Consider the following 13,144-nt stretch of genomic DNA (forward strand, 5'->3'; position numbering starts at 1 on the left):
CTAAAGTCGGGTCGGCTCGTTGAGTACCCGTGAGTGATTCCGATGTTGGGGGCTGATGGGGCAGGTGGTTCCACCCAGGTAGTGGTGGGCCTAGGTTCCCGATGGCCCCCGACTGTTACTTGAGGCGGAGCGACAGGGCAGGCGGAGACCACCTAGGTGAGAGGTGGGCCTGGCCCTGGTCGGCGTTCGCGGTTACTTCAAAATAACACGCTTAACGAGATCTGGGAATTTGATCTGAGTTTGGCTACTGGCCTATACGCACTAACCAACTACGCGGGAACGGTTATGGGCACTCGACGTCGTGGTATCAGCCGAAGCCTTCGTGACGTCAGCGACTAAGCGGCGCGCGCCGGGTTGGACCGCGTAACGCAACTTTCTTTGTAATGGAGGTTGCTAGGTCTGCTCTCTGGCCGCCCTCGCAACGTGCAGGTGTGCAATGGGCGATGGGCCCGGACCCCTGCGCCATAGGATTTAGACCGGCGTGATGACCTCTCTGTTGTGCCTAGGTAGGGCTGCGACGTGTTGATCTTCTAACGCCGGGCATGACCCAGGAAAGTGTGTCCGGACAAAGGGGATCGAGCGTGTTGGGAAATGTGGTGCACCCCTGCAGGGAAGTTAATCTATCCGAATAGCCGTGATCTTCGGTAGGAGGACAACATGGAGTTGTACCTTGACCTTATGACAACTAGAACATGATATTTAATAAAACACACCCTTCCAAGTGCCAGATACAACCGGTGATCGCTCTCATAGGGCGACGAGGGGAGGATCATCGGTTAGGATTATGCTACGCGATGTTACTTGGTGAACTTACCATCTACTCTCTTCTTCTTCTGCAAGATGGAGGTTACCAGAAGCGTAGTCTTCGATAGGACTAGCTATCCGCCTCTTATTCTGGCATTCTGCAGTTCAGTCCACATATGTTACCCCTTTCCTATTTGATACCAATGCATACATATGTAGTGTAGCTCCTTGCTTGCGAGTACTTTGGATGAGTAATCACGGTTGTTTTGCTCCCCCTTTTCCCCCTTTCCTATACCCGATTACTTCGACTAGACATTGGAGTCCAGGAGCCAGACGCCACTGTCGATGACGACTGCTACTACTCGGGAGGTGCCTACTCTACGTGCAGGCCGCTGACGACGACCAGGAGTAGTTTAGGAGGATCCCAGGCAGGAGGCCTGCGCCTCTTTTGATCTGTATCCCAGTTTGTGCTAGCCTTCTTAAGGCAAACTTGTTTAACTTATGTATGTACTCAGATATTGTTGCTTCCGCTGACTCGTCTATGATCGAGCTCTTGTATTCGAGCCCTCGAGGCCCCTGGCTTGTAATATGATGCTTGTATGACTTATTTTATTGGTAGAGTTGTGTTGTGATATCTTCCCATGAGTACCTGATCTTGATCGTACACATTTGCGTGTATGATTGAATCGGGGGCGTCATAGCGAGAGGGGCCCGGAGGTAGGGCCTCCCCCGCGCCACACAAAGCAAGGCGTCGCACAGAGGTAGGTCCTCTGCCAGGGAGGTGCTAGTGAGCCCTTCCCCCCGGCAGAGGGCCCATGGTCGCCGAGGGCGCCGCCAGCATCCCCCTTGGCCCTTGGTCTCGTCCTGGTTTCCGGACGGCCCAACGGTGGTCGGGGGAGGCGCAGGGCGGGGCCCTCGCCAGGCGATATGAAGTAAGGCTCACGCTTGTGAAGGTCTCCGCTCGTGACACCCTCACGTAGTAATGAGCGGGGCTGTACACGCCTCAGAGTCTTCCGAGTGCCACCCTCGGGCCTCACGGGGGCTCCCGCCCACGTCCAAGTGGAAGCACCATGCTTCGTACTGGCCGTCGACACTATCCCCCAATGACTATGCTCACATCCAGTGAAAGCTCTTAGCTCCGCGCTGGTGGGAAGACAAGAAGACTAGCTAGGTATGCCAGACGCAGCTGTTGCTTTCATCCCTTTTTCTGTAACTCGATTTGCCGCCTTTTGGACTGAGATTTGAAGTTATTTTGTGTTATCAAAAATGGGGGGAGTTTTCTATTGTTCGTTCCAATTTCTTGCGTTCTGGTTGTGTGTTTTACTTTGAGGCTCACGCCTCCTGCCCCCCCCTTATGAGCGCCTCGCGAGCGGGGGCTGGTCGGCGAATGACGCCAGTCGCATCCGAGCGGCCCGGATAGGTCCCCCACGGGGCCAAGAGTGCACTCTCCGCAGGATTTCCGCGTGCACATCCCGCCGTAGTCCGGCGTCCGCTCCTCGCAAGGCCCTCTCGAACGGATCAACAGGCTTCTCGGGAGGCCCAGAGTCTCGTGAGCCCCTAAGGGATCACCTCGGGAGGAAGGTTCAACCGGGATGTCAAGGCACGCCCAAGACCTGCAGAGCCAAGGTAAGACGTGACAACTACCCAGCTCGGGGGCCCCGCGGGTTACTGGTGCATCTCAATTCCTGTCTATGAAAGGTGTGTCATCATTTCACACACTCTGTTTCATACATGATAAGGGCCCCCTTCAAAATGCTTTCTCACCCCACAGGGCCGCGCCTGGAGGTTTCCATTTTTTACATAGGTTAAGGTAAAGGAAACGCAGGGTTAGCCGGAAGCGCTGCCTTCTTTGCTGTCCTCGCTGTCTTCGTCCCCGCCACCCGAGCTGTCGCTAGCGTCGCCTTCATCATCGTCATCCACGCCACCTTCTCTGACCACCCTCACGGTCGCGTCATCCTCAGGGGCGAACTCTGCGACCAGGGCGTCCACGTGGTTGTCCACCTAGTTTGACAAGTTGTCTCGGATAACCCTGGGCACGGGGGCTATGGCGGCGTCAAAGTCGAAATGGGGATCAAGGTTCTGGAGGTGACTGAAGACGCCCAGGGTTATCTGAGACAACTTGTCAAACCAATGATGATGCCATAGCCCCCGTGGAGGCCCCAGATCCTCTCCTCAACGAGCTCATGAGCCCTCGTGGCCCGGTCCTCCAGGCACGTCACGACCTCGGTGAAGAAGCAGAGGTGGCTGGCGTAATCTTCCTCATGTGGGTGAGGGGCGCTCTCCTCGCTGATGGTGCTCACAGCTCGGTTGGCTCTCACCCTGAGGTCCTGGAGCATAGAAGCATGCTCGCACTGCAGCGTCCGCCAACGGCATGCCACGTCCGTGTTCTCCTTCGCGAGAGACGTGGTGTGATAGCCTGGCTTATTAGGGATGATAGACTACTCATACCAATAAGGAATTCCTTTTTTTCCGGCAACCCATTCAGAAAGAACTCCAAAGTTAAGCATGCTCAGCTTGGAGTAATTTCAGGATGGGTGACCACCCGGGAAGTTGCTCTCGGGTGCACACGAGTGAGAACAAAGTGCCCAGAAAAGACTAGTATTGATCTATGGGGCCAGTCTAGATCCCGCCAGGAGTAACGACCACCGGTGGGTGTGTCCGAGGCGTTACAAGTTGGTATCAGAGCCGACCCTCGAGGTTACACAGATGTTTGCGGACAAGTGCGCGGTCATGTTGTGCATGACATTTGTGACCCGTCGTGGCACACGGAATGGCACATGTGCCGGACTGGAAGAACAGACAGATGTGCTAAGAGGGAACATTGCTGTGGCCCGACGAGGACGCCGGTTCCTCTGAGTGGGGGTGCATGTGATAGCCTGGCTTATTAGGGATGATAGACTACTCATATCAATAAGGAATTCCTTCTTTTCCCGGAGCCCATCCTGAAATTACTCCAAAGATACCACTACAGATGAAACACAAACAAAAACTCAAACGACATCCACCCTGCTAGCCCAGGCTGTCGACCAGGAACCTATCCCCGGAACGAAGGAGAAGCAGAAGAAGAACTCCAAAACAAGTAAACATCGCTCTCACATCATGAACATCGCATTACCTGTACCTGCAACTATGGTTGTAGTAATCTGTGAGCCACGAGGACTCAGCAATCCCATTACCAAGGGTATCAAGACTAGCAAAGCTTAATGGGTATGGAATGCATAAGTGGTGAGGTTGCAGCAAGCGACTAAGCATTGTATGGTGGCCAACTTACGAGTACAAGAGTAAGATGAGAAACTACGCAAACAGCCGCAACTAGTAATGATCAAGAAGTGATCCTGAACTACTTACGTTCAAACATAATCCCACTGTATTCTCTTCTCGACTCACTCAAAAAGAGACAGTCATGGTTACGCATGCGGTTGGTGTATTTTAATTGAGTTTAGTTCAAGTCCACTAGAATCGGATATTAAAAATTCCCATCTGCTACATAACCGCGGGCACGACTCTCGAAAGTTTAAACCCTACAGAGGTGTCCCAACTTAGCCCATGACAAGCTCACGATCCGCGGAGACAATCCTCCATCTCGGGACATCTGATCAGACTCGAGATCCCGGTGCACAAGACATTTCGACAATAGTAAAACAAAACCAGCAAGACCTCCTGGCGTGCCGACACCCTCATAGTAGCCATGTATCTCGTCTCAGGCCATGACTGGATGAGCACAACGTACAACAACTGAGACCCGAGTTGCCCCGGGGGAAGCCGCACACGACTCTGTTTTGGACCAACACTCATGAGGAGCATTGCCCCCCCCTCGGGGGGGGGGGGGGGGGTTGAGTAATTATCCTCGGGTGCTATCCGGTCCCTATGCATGTTTAGTTGTTATTAGGCAAATGGTATAAAACCAATGCTTGGCCTTGCTGGAAGAGTTTTTTTCAAAGCGAACTGTCAAGAGGGGCCCATAAACTCTCATCGTGTTAGGGACACGAAAATCAAGGAACATAACACCGGTATGACGGAAACTAGGGCGCAAGAGTGGAACAAAACACCAGGCAAAAGGCCGAGCCTTCCACCCTTTACCAAGTATATAGATGCATTAATTAAATACGAGATATTGTGATATTCCATGATATCCATGTCCCAACATGGAACAACCTGCAACTGCACCTACAACTAGTAACGCTATAAGAGGGGCTGAGCAAAGCGGTAACATAGCCAAACAATTGTTTGCCAGGATGGTGGAAAAAGGTTAGTGGCTATCATGGCAATTTGGGAGGCTTGATAAACAAGTGGTAGGTAGCGTGACATAGCGATAGCATCGAGACAACTAGCATAGCAAAGATAGTAGTGAGATCCAAAGTGATGGTCACCTTGCCTGAAATCCTGCTAGGAAGAAGAATGAGTCCATGAAGTAGCCGAACCAACATAGTCGAACAAATCCTCAGATCGCAATGAAACATCAACTATCGAGGAGAAGCACAACCGGAAAGGAGCAAACAACACGGTAAACACACAACACATAACATGGCATGATGCTCATCCAAGTATGATGCATGACAAGGCTACATGATGCTACTCATGGAAAGAGATGATGCATACAAGAACGACACATCAAAGCAAGTTTAAATGAGTCCGGAGTCAACATACACCAATTCCGATAAGTCCCCATATGCAAATTTTGAAATTGGTCCAGATCTGAATAGAACATTATGTTGAATTTGTTAAACAACAAGTTAAAGTGCACCATGATGATCTACACATTTGTCTAATCAAGTTGCATATAAAGTTCATTTAATTCGGAGCTACGGCCTAGAAGATATGAGCAAAACAAGTTACACATGGCATTGATGCAAATGCAGGCAAAACACAATCACAATCACTCAAAACATGGATGCAACATGGCATGATGAAACTACATGCAAAACCAAGCAAGTTTCATGTAAAGCATGCTCCAAACGGAGCCACGGTTCAACAGATACACTCAATACAAGTTTCAAACACAATCTACCCAAAACAACAACTAAGCACTTTGCAATCAAGGAAACAACATGCTACAGGAAATGTATGGACTCAAACTTGACATGCACTCAAAGTAAAGATTACATGCTTCAAGTAACATCAAGGTTCAGGTTCATAGGCATCAGGATTAATCCATTATGATCAATGCAAAAAGAAACTTTATAACACAAATTATGACTTAGTGAAGAACATGGCATACGTGTGAGCAGGAATAACATGTTGACGTATTGGAGGCATGAGACAATGATGCTACCGTGCAATAACATAACAAGCAAAAGCATGGCATTAAAGTACAGGTTAAACATGGCAAAACAAGATTACTAAGCATCTCCATATAACCCCTCGATCAATGGCATTCATCAATACAACATTGCAAATCGTAACAGATTCTCAGACTTAGTGAAAAACAGAGTACGGCTGAAAATAGATTCATGATGCATACTTTGAGACAACAAAAGTATATGCTACAGGATTATTTCATGGCATCAAAGGGCATGGAAAGCATGTACAGGTAGAGCACTACAAAACATGATCATTGTGCTACTGCTATAAACCAGTAGAACACCTCAAAACATCACGGCAAGAATGCAAATGATAATAGATTCACAGACTTAGTGGAATTTACTGGACATGGCAGAAACAACGACAAGTAGACATGTTTGCAAGCCTGGTTAACTCAACATAAAGCATATCATGGAAAGTGAGTGTAACCAACAACAATAGGGCATATTTATGCAACTACTCATGGCAAGAATATGGTCATAGGATTCACAGAACACTAGCTATTCACATGGCAAAATTGAACTTTCTGTTAACAGGCTGACAGAAACATCGTTTAACTATTTTAGAGCATGATAACAACAAGTTACACTAGGCCATAATTTCAAACAAGGGCATGCATGGATAAAGCATAACAAGATCTACAAAACATCCTTACTGAGTATCTCCCCAATGTGCATGGATTCACTTGTAGCATCAACTTAACATGGCAACATAATATAGCAGGTTTAGACTTGGCGGAAATCATCAAGTCACTAAAATCAGCAACAAGTACCCTACTTTGCATGCTTGTGCTAGTCACCACAGGCACATAGAAATACATGGATTGCACCACCGTAAAGATGGTATGTATATGCTCCTAAAACATGTTGACATGATGCTCAAAAGATAATCACACAAAATGCTATGAAAAAGACAAATCAGCAAGTCGTGATAACTTCCAGCAGATAACATCATTTAGCACTTTTGCAACGCGGATTAAGGCATCGATATGAATAGTAACATGCAAGCAAACTACACCATCATGTAGAGCATTCAGAGATGAACATTTAGACATATCATACACGCAAAACGGAGCCACATGCACAAAGTTATGACATGATGAACATGCACACATAATGATGTAGATCTAGGACTTAGAAGAAATTATACCCTCGTGAAAGTCAACGGGATGAGGTGGTGCGAGACGAGGGGATCTGGGACGCGGGCGACGTTTGGATGGAGGGTGTGGTGGATCTCGTCCACCCTCCCGATCCGGCAACGAGGAGGACGCCGGCGAAGTTTTTCTGGCGAGGAGATGGCCGGAGACGGCCGTAGAAGCCGCAGGACGACGGATCCGGTGCCAGGGAGGCCAAATCCGGCGGAGGATGGCGCGGGGAGGCGGCGGCCGATGTGCTGCGGCGAGGTGGCGCGCGGTGCGGGCCGGCGAGCTGTGGGTGGCAGCAGACGCTATGGGCGGCGGCGGCGCGGTGGTTGGCGGAGGCGCGGTGGATGGCGGAGGCGCGGTGTGGAGGCGGGTGATGGCGGCGCGGGATCCGGGCTGGCAGCGGTCGGCGGAGCGGCGGCGAGCAAGCGGTCGGCTCTGGCGTGCGCCGGTGGCTGGACGGCCTGTGCGGGCCTGACTTGGGCCCCGCGGGCCGCAGCGGCGGGGAGGAGAGAGGAGGCCGACATGGCATATGGCGTGCTGGAGTTGGGCGAGGGCGGCGGTGCGGACATATCCGCCGGCGGGGTGGATGTGTCCGGCGTGTAGAGGAGGAGGTAGGATAGGGTTTGCCCGTGATTTGAGGAGGTGGAGGTGTTTATATAGGCATAGGGAGCTAGGAGAGGGCTATGAAGGAGCTGTTTTCTTCCACACGATCGTGATCCGACGGCGATGAGCATGGAGGGGAGTTGGTTGGGCTAGTGGGCTGTTGAGGAGGGGTGTTGGGCTTCAAAGAGAAGGCCATTGGGGCATCAAACCACCTCCAAATGGAACGAAATTTGACAGGCGGCCTACTGGTGATGTGCCAAGGCCACTCGACAAATCTCGGCCCATTCCGAGAACGTTTTTCTCCCGCTCACGAAACGAGATCTGAGAGGTGCAACGACTGCATGTGAGAGTGTCGGATTCCGAAATGGACAACGAAGAAAATGACCGGATGCATGTTTTGAAAAACATGCAGGTGAAATGCATATGCTGACATGGCAAAGTGAAAAACGCAAGCAAATGACATGGCAATGACGATGAATAACAGGAAGACACCTGGCGCATCGGTCTCGGGGCGTTACACGCGACGCCGTCAATCTGTTGCTGGACTAAGAGCAAGTCAGCACGCACGGTAGCTAGGTCAGCTTGGCGGAGGTCAGAGCTGCAACAGCGGCCTTCTCGCGCTGCTCCGCCTCGTTCAGCTTCTCCTTAAGGGCAGCGGTCCTGCCCTCAACCTCAACCTCCAAGAACTCCAGCTTCAGGCGGTGCTCGCTGACAAGATCTGCGCAAGCCTTCACCACCCTCTAGTCGACCTCCTCCTGGATCTTGGCTTCCCGCACAACTACTCCTACAGTCGGCAATGTCTCCACTCCACCCTGCATCCGAGCCGTAGCAGAAGTCGTCATGCTGAGTCGCCTGCAGTCTCTAGCACCGCCCAAAGGAGATGTGAGCAGCAACGTGACCCACCCCGACATGGAGCTTTGGATGCCCAGGAAATTGTCGACATGGCCCGGGCATGACGTGAGGTAGAGGCAGCCAACACGGCGGCTCATCAGTCGCCTCCTATGACCCCTTTGGCTTTGCAAGGTGTTGATTCAAGCACACGAACCATCGGGATTCCTTGCCTGGTGCCGGCTCTGCGCAACGATCGAATGCCTAGTGATTTCAATGGCCCTCATAAGGTTTCCAACTACACGCCTGACCTTGAACTGGTGGCTTGGATTGAGAGTTACGAAATCGCCATGGACATGCTGGATGTTTGCGATGTAGTTTGTGCTAAGTACTTAACCATGATGCTGGAAGGACCGGCTCGTACTTGCCTGAAGAACTTGCCCCCAAATTCCATCAACACTTGGTCAGAGTTGAGCATTTTGTCAAGCACTTCCAAGGAACCTACAAGCACCCAATGGACAATTGTTGATATGCAGCATTGTGTCCAGTGTGAGGGCGAGTTGGCTCATCATTGGTCTCCTGGGTCACGGATATTATCCACTCTTCTGATGGCATATCAGCTGCCCAGGCCATTTTGATTCTGGAGAAAAACTGCCATTTTGACCCTCTGGTCCAGAAGCTCGGCCGCCTCAAGTGAACGATTTAGGATACGGGAGTACTCATGGCTGTCCTGACTAGGTATGCAGAGTCGGACACCGCGAAGAATCCTAACCCGGATAATGATCAAACTGGCAAGGGAAAGAAGAATGGTGGCGGCAAAGGTCAGCAGCAGAGTAACCCAGGGTACAACGACAACCATCATCCAGGGAAGGGCTGCATAAGCTCTCACCCATGTGGGAGGGCCTGTTTAGGGACGCCCGTGTCTCCAGGCCTAGCGTCGTGCGCCTGGAGACGCAGGACGAGATCCGCATCCAAAACGCCTGGAACATCCAGCACCTCAGGAAGTTCTACCCATGAAGCAAGGCCTAGTGCCTGTGAAGGTCTCCGCTCGTGACACTCTCACGTAATAATGAGTGGGGCTGTACATGCCCCGGAGTCTTCGGAGTGCCGCCCTCGGGCCTCGGGGGCTCCCTCCCATGCCCTAGTGGCAGCACTTAGCTCCGCGCTGTTGAGAAGACTAGTCTAATTGCTGGACGCGACTGTTCACTTCCTTGCTTTCTGTAGTTGGTTTGCACCCCTTTTAATAGAATTTGGAGTTCTCACGTTTTCGATTGCCAAGTTGGATTTCCCCTTCATCTTCTCTCTTGCCCTTCGATCTTGGCCCAGGAGGAGCGACAGTTGCCCGTCGCTCTTCATCGCGCGTCTCGTGCATGGGGGCTGGGCAGGTATGTGCGTGCGCGTTGGGCCCGCCCCGCGCCACAAACACACTTCGCCATAGCCCTATCCCCCAAGGCCTTGCCTTTTTCTATCCTTGCAAGACACTCTCGAACGAGCTTGTAGACATGCGCCTCCCCTTTAGTCCGTGCCCCCAGGGCAGTGCGACGTGGTGCACTAGGCCGCAGCTAGCTCATGCCTGAGGGATTAAGCAAGGAAGAGCAAGGCGCCCCACCAAGCTTCCTAACAACTCTGCAGCTTTACGATGCCTCCCGAGGTTAACGGCTCATAAAGTCAGCAGCAAGGGGGCTTCACCACATGCCAAGAGGCACGCCCTCATGAGACAGGAAACTACCATGAGCGTATCAAGCTAAGTCATCCTACCTCACTCACTCGAAACATAGGGTATCACGACATAACACCAAAATAATAAGCATAGCATAGTGGCACAAGTGCCATTGTTCGTTACACGCCCCAGCAGGGCCTTCTACTTTTTTAAAAATGCAGGAGAAAGGAAAGGCATAACAAAAGTGGCCCGCGCGACCTCAACAACTCCTGAGGCCGGGCTCCGGAGGCCCCCGGGCTCAGCCCGAGCCTTCCTCCCGCTTCATCGGAGTGTGACGACGAGACGATCCGCCAACTTCTTCGAAGCAAGCCCGACGACATGGCAGCTGGTCATAGCCACCGCTGCCTGTGCTCTCACTGGAGGAGGAGCCGCCGCTGCTGAACGAGCCATGTCCATCGCCAAGGGCAAGCTCACCCTCAGCGTCATCACGACTGTCGTCAAGGCCAAGCTCATCGTCGCCGCCGCTGTCTTCGGGGCAGCACCCTGCGCGACGGCCATCTTCCCCAAACACCCTCACGTAGAGGGTCACGACACCGTCGTACTTGAAGTGGACGGTGCACCTCCTTCTCAGGTCGTGCGCGCGGGCAAACGCCTGCCAACCGCGGGCCAAGGACACGTTCCCAGCGGCGGAAACTTCGACCCTGACCCATGAAGCTTTGCTGCAGTAGCCGTTAGCCTGTAGCCTGATAGAGGCAAAGGTGTCCCGATGTTTCGATGAGATGGTGGCTTTCGTTTTCTGTGGGACTCGACCTTGACGATCCGACTACGAACGTGCGAGACGTCGCGCCTTAGCAATCGCTAAACCAACTTCCGAGGGGTTATTGACCACGCCGGAGCACGATCAACCTGACCACGAGGGCCTGTTTCCTGCGAGCAAACGAAGAACAAGCAAGAAACTGAGATTGCAATCTGGATATTGCGAATATAAGATGAAAGCTTTATTGATCAAGGTGGGGTTCTGTGACGTCTTGGTCTGGTCGTTGGACACAAACGAAGTACGCGAAGTTGCAGCTATGGCGAACTTTTAATCTAAACAAAACCCAAAGTCTAAACGACGCCCTAAGGGCTGTATATATGGAGGAAGAGAGGGGAATTTCGTGGCCCTTGAGGGTGGGGTCCGAAACCAACCCTAACTCTTGTTTCCCCACACATACGGACTCTAAAAATAGCCTATACTTAAGTATTTCGAAATTACATGGGCCTGGCCCATTAATAAGGTGACGCAGCACCTAGAATAGCCTATGGACGAATATTATGAAGTGGCATCTTGTATATTTCGTCCATGGCTTCATGCACTCCTTATGGCGGCTTCAAAGTCCTGAAATCATCACTTGTAACTCCGTTCTTGATCCCCTTGCGCATGCCATCAACTTCATGCGTGTTCTTGCTCCAATGTTCATCCTTCTCCAAGCTAGGCCCTTCATTTGAAAGCAAAACAAATGTATCCAATTTAGGTGACGAGGACATGACTACCTTGGATACGACCAAAAATATTGCATACATGCATATTTGTCAGGTGATTTCTAATGCAAACTATTCAATAATCTATTTATGTTATCCGGAACAAAAATACTTCACACACTTTTGTGTTTTGTCTAATTGCAGGTGTATGGGACATTTGTATAATCCACATATGAAGATAAGGGAAAAGGAGAAGTTTATGTTGTGTTCAAAAAGTCCTCTCACGTCACTTTTGGGCCAAGAGAAGATAGAGTCCAAGTCTTTCACGTTCTGGATTCAGATTCGGACTGCACAGACATACCTGACTCAAAACGCCAACAACTTTTTCATACGGACTCCGAATTGGGTGATTCTTTTTTTGTTGGAAACTAGATTTCATGCTCTTTCCAACCCAATTGGATTCACCTTCAAATTCGTCCGGAGCGTTGATTTACGGACGAAACAATCTGACGTTGCAGCAGAATCCGAGTCAAACTACAAGCCCAAAGGTGTTGCATCACCTCCACTTGGGCCCATGAGCCTTGTACGACCTAGGGTTAGTTTTAGGCTGCCTTGGGACATCCTCCCACCTCCTTGGCCGCCACCCCTTGCTCCTATATAAGTAGATCCATCTAGTAGCTTTTTCCTGGGGATTTGTTTAGTTAAAAGTTAGCCATTGCAACTTCGTGTACTTCGTTTGTGTCCAACGACCAGACCAAGACCGCTTCCGGATCCCCACCATTATCAATACTTCATATATATTTGCAATATTCAGATTGCTTTATCATATTCTTGCTCGTTCTTCGATTGCTTGCAGGAATAGACCTTCGTGGTCAGGCTGACCGTGCTTCCAGCATCGTCAGTAACCTCAGGAGATTGGTTTAGCGATTGCTAAGGCGCAACGTCGTGCACGTTTGTAGTCGGATTGTCAAAGTCGTCTCCACCAAATCGATAGTTATCATCTCATCGAAAGATCGGGACCCTCGTCTCTATCAAGTGGTATCAGTTTTCAGGTTGCTCGGTGAGAATTTCCAGTTTTCCTAGATTAGATTTATTTTCTTACCTATTGTCCAAGAAAAAGCCACAAAAAAGAGTTAGATCTATTCATCCTTGGTCCAAGCCAGTCTGAGCCTTTGCAATTTTCTTTTCATTGCTTGCATAGTTGAATTATCGGTTGCATCGTCGTGTCGAGTTGCTGGTCTTAGTGTCTAGTTCGTTTAGAGTTTCGAATTCTGTTCACATTAGTCACGCCACCGCTGCATCATTATCTCTTCCGCTGTCCACCACCCATCCATCATTTTCCACCACGTGCTACCCACCATTCATTGTCATAATAATAGTTGAGATCGTTCACATCTTCACTT

The sequence above is a fragment of the Triticum urartu genome, chromosome 2A, assembly GCF_056163025.1.
Source record: "Triticum urartu cultivar PI428250 chromosome 2A, HENAU_Tu73, whole genome shotgun sequence".
Taxonomy (NCBI): Eukaryota; Viridiplantae; Streptophyta; class Magnoliopsida; order Poales; family Poaceae; genus Triticum; species Triticum urartu.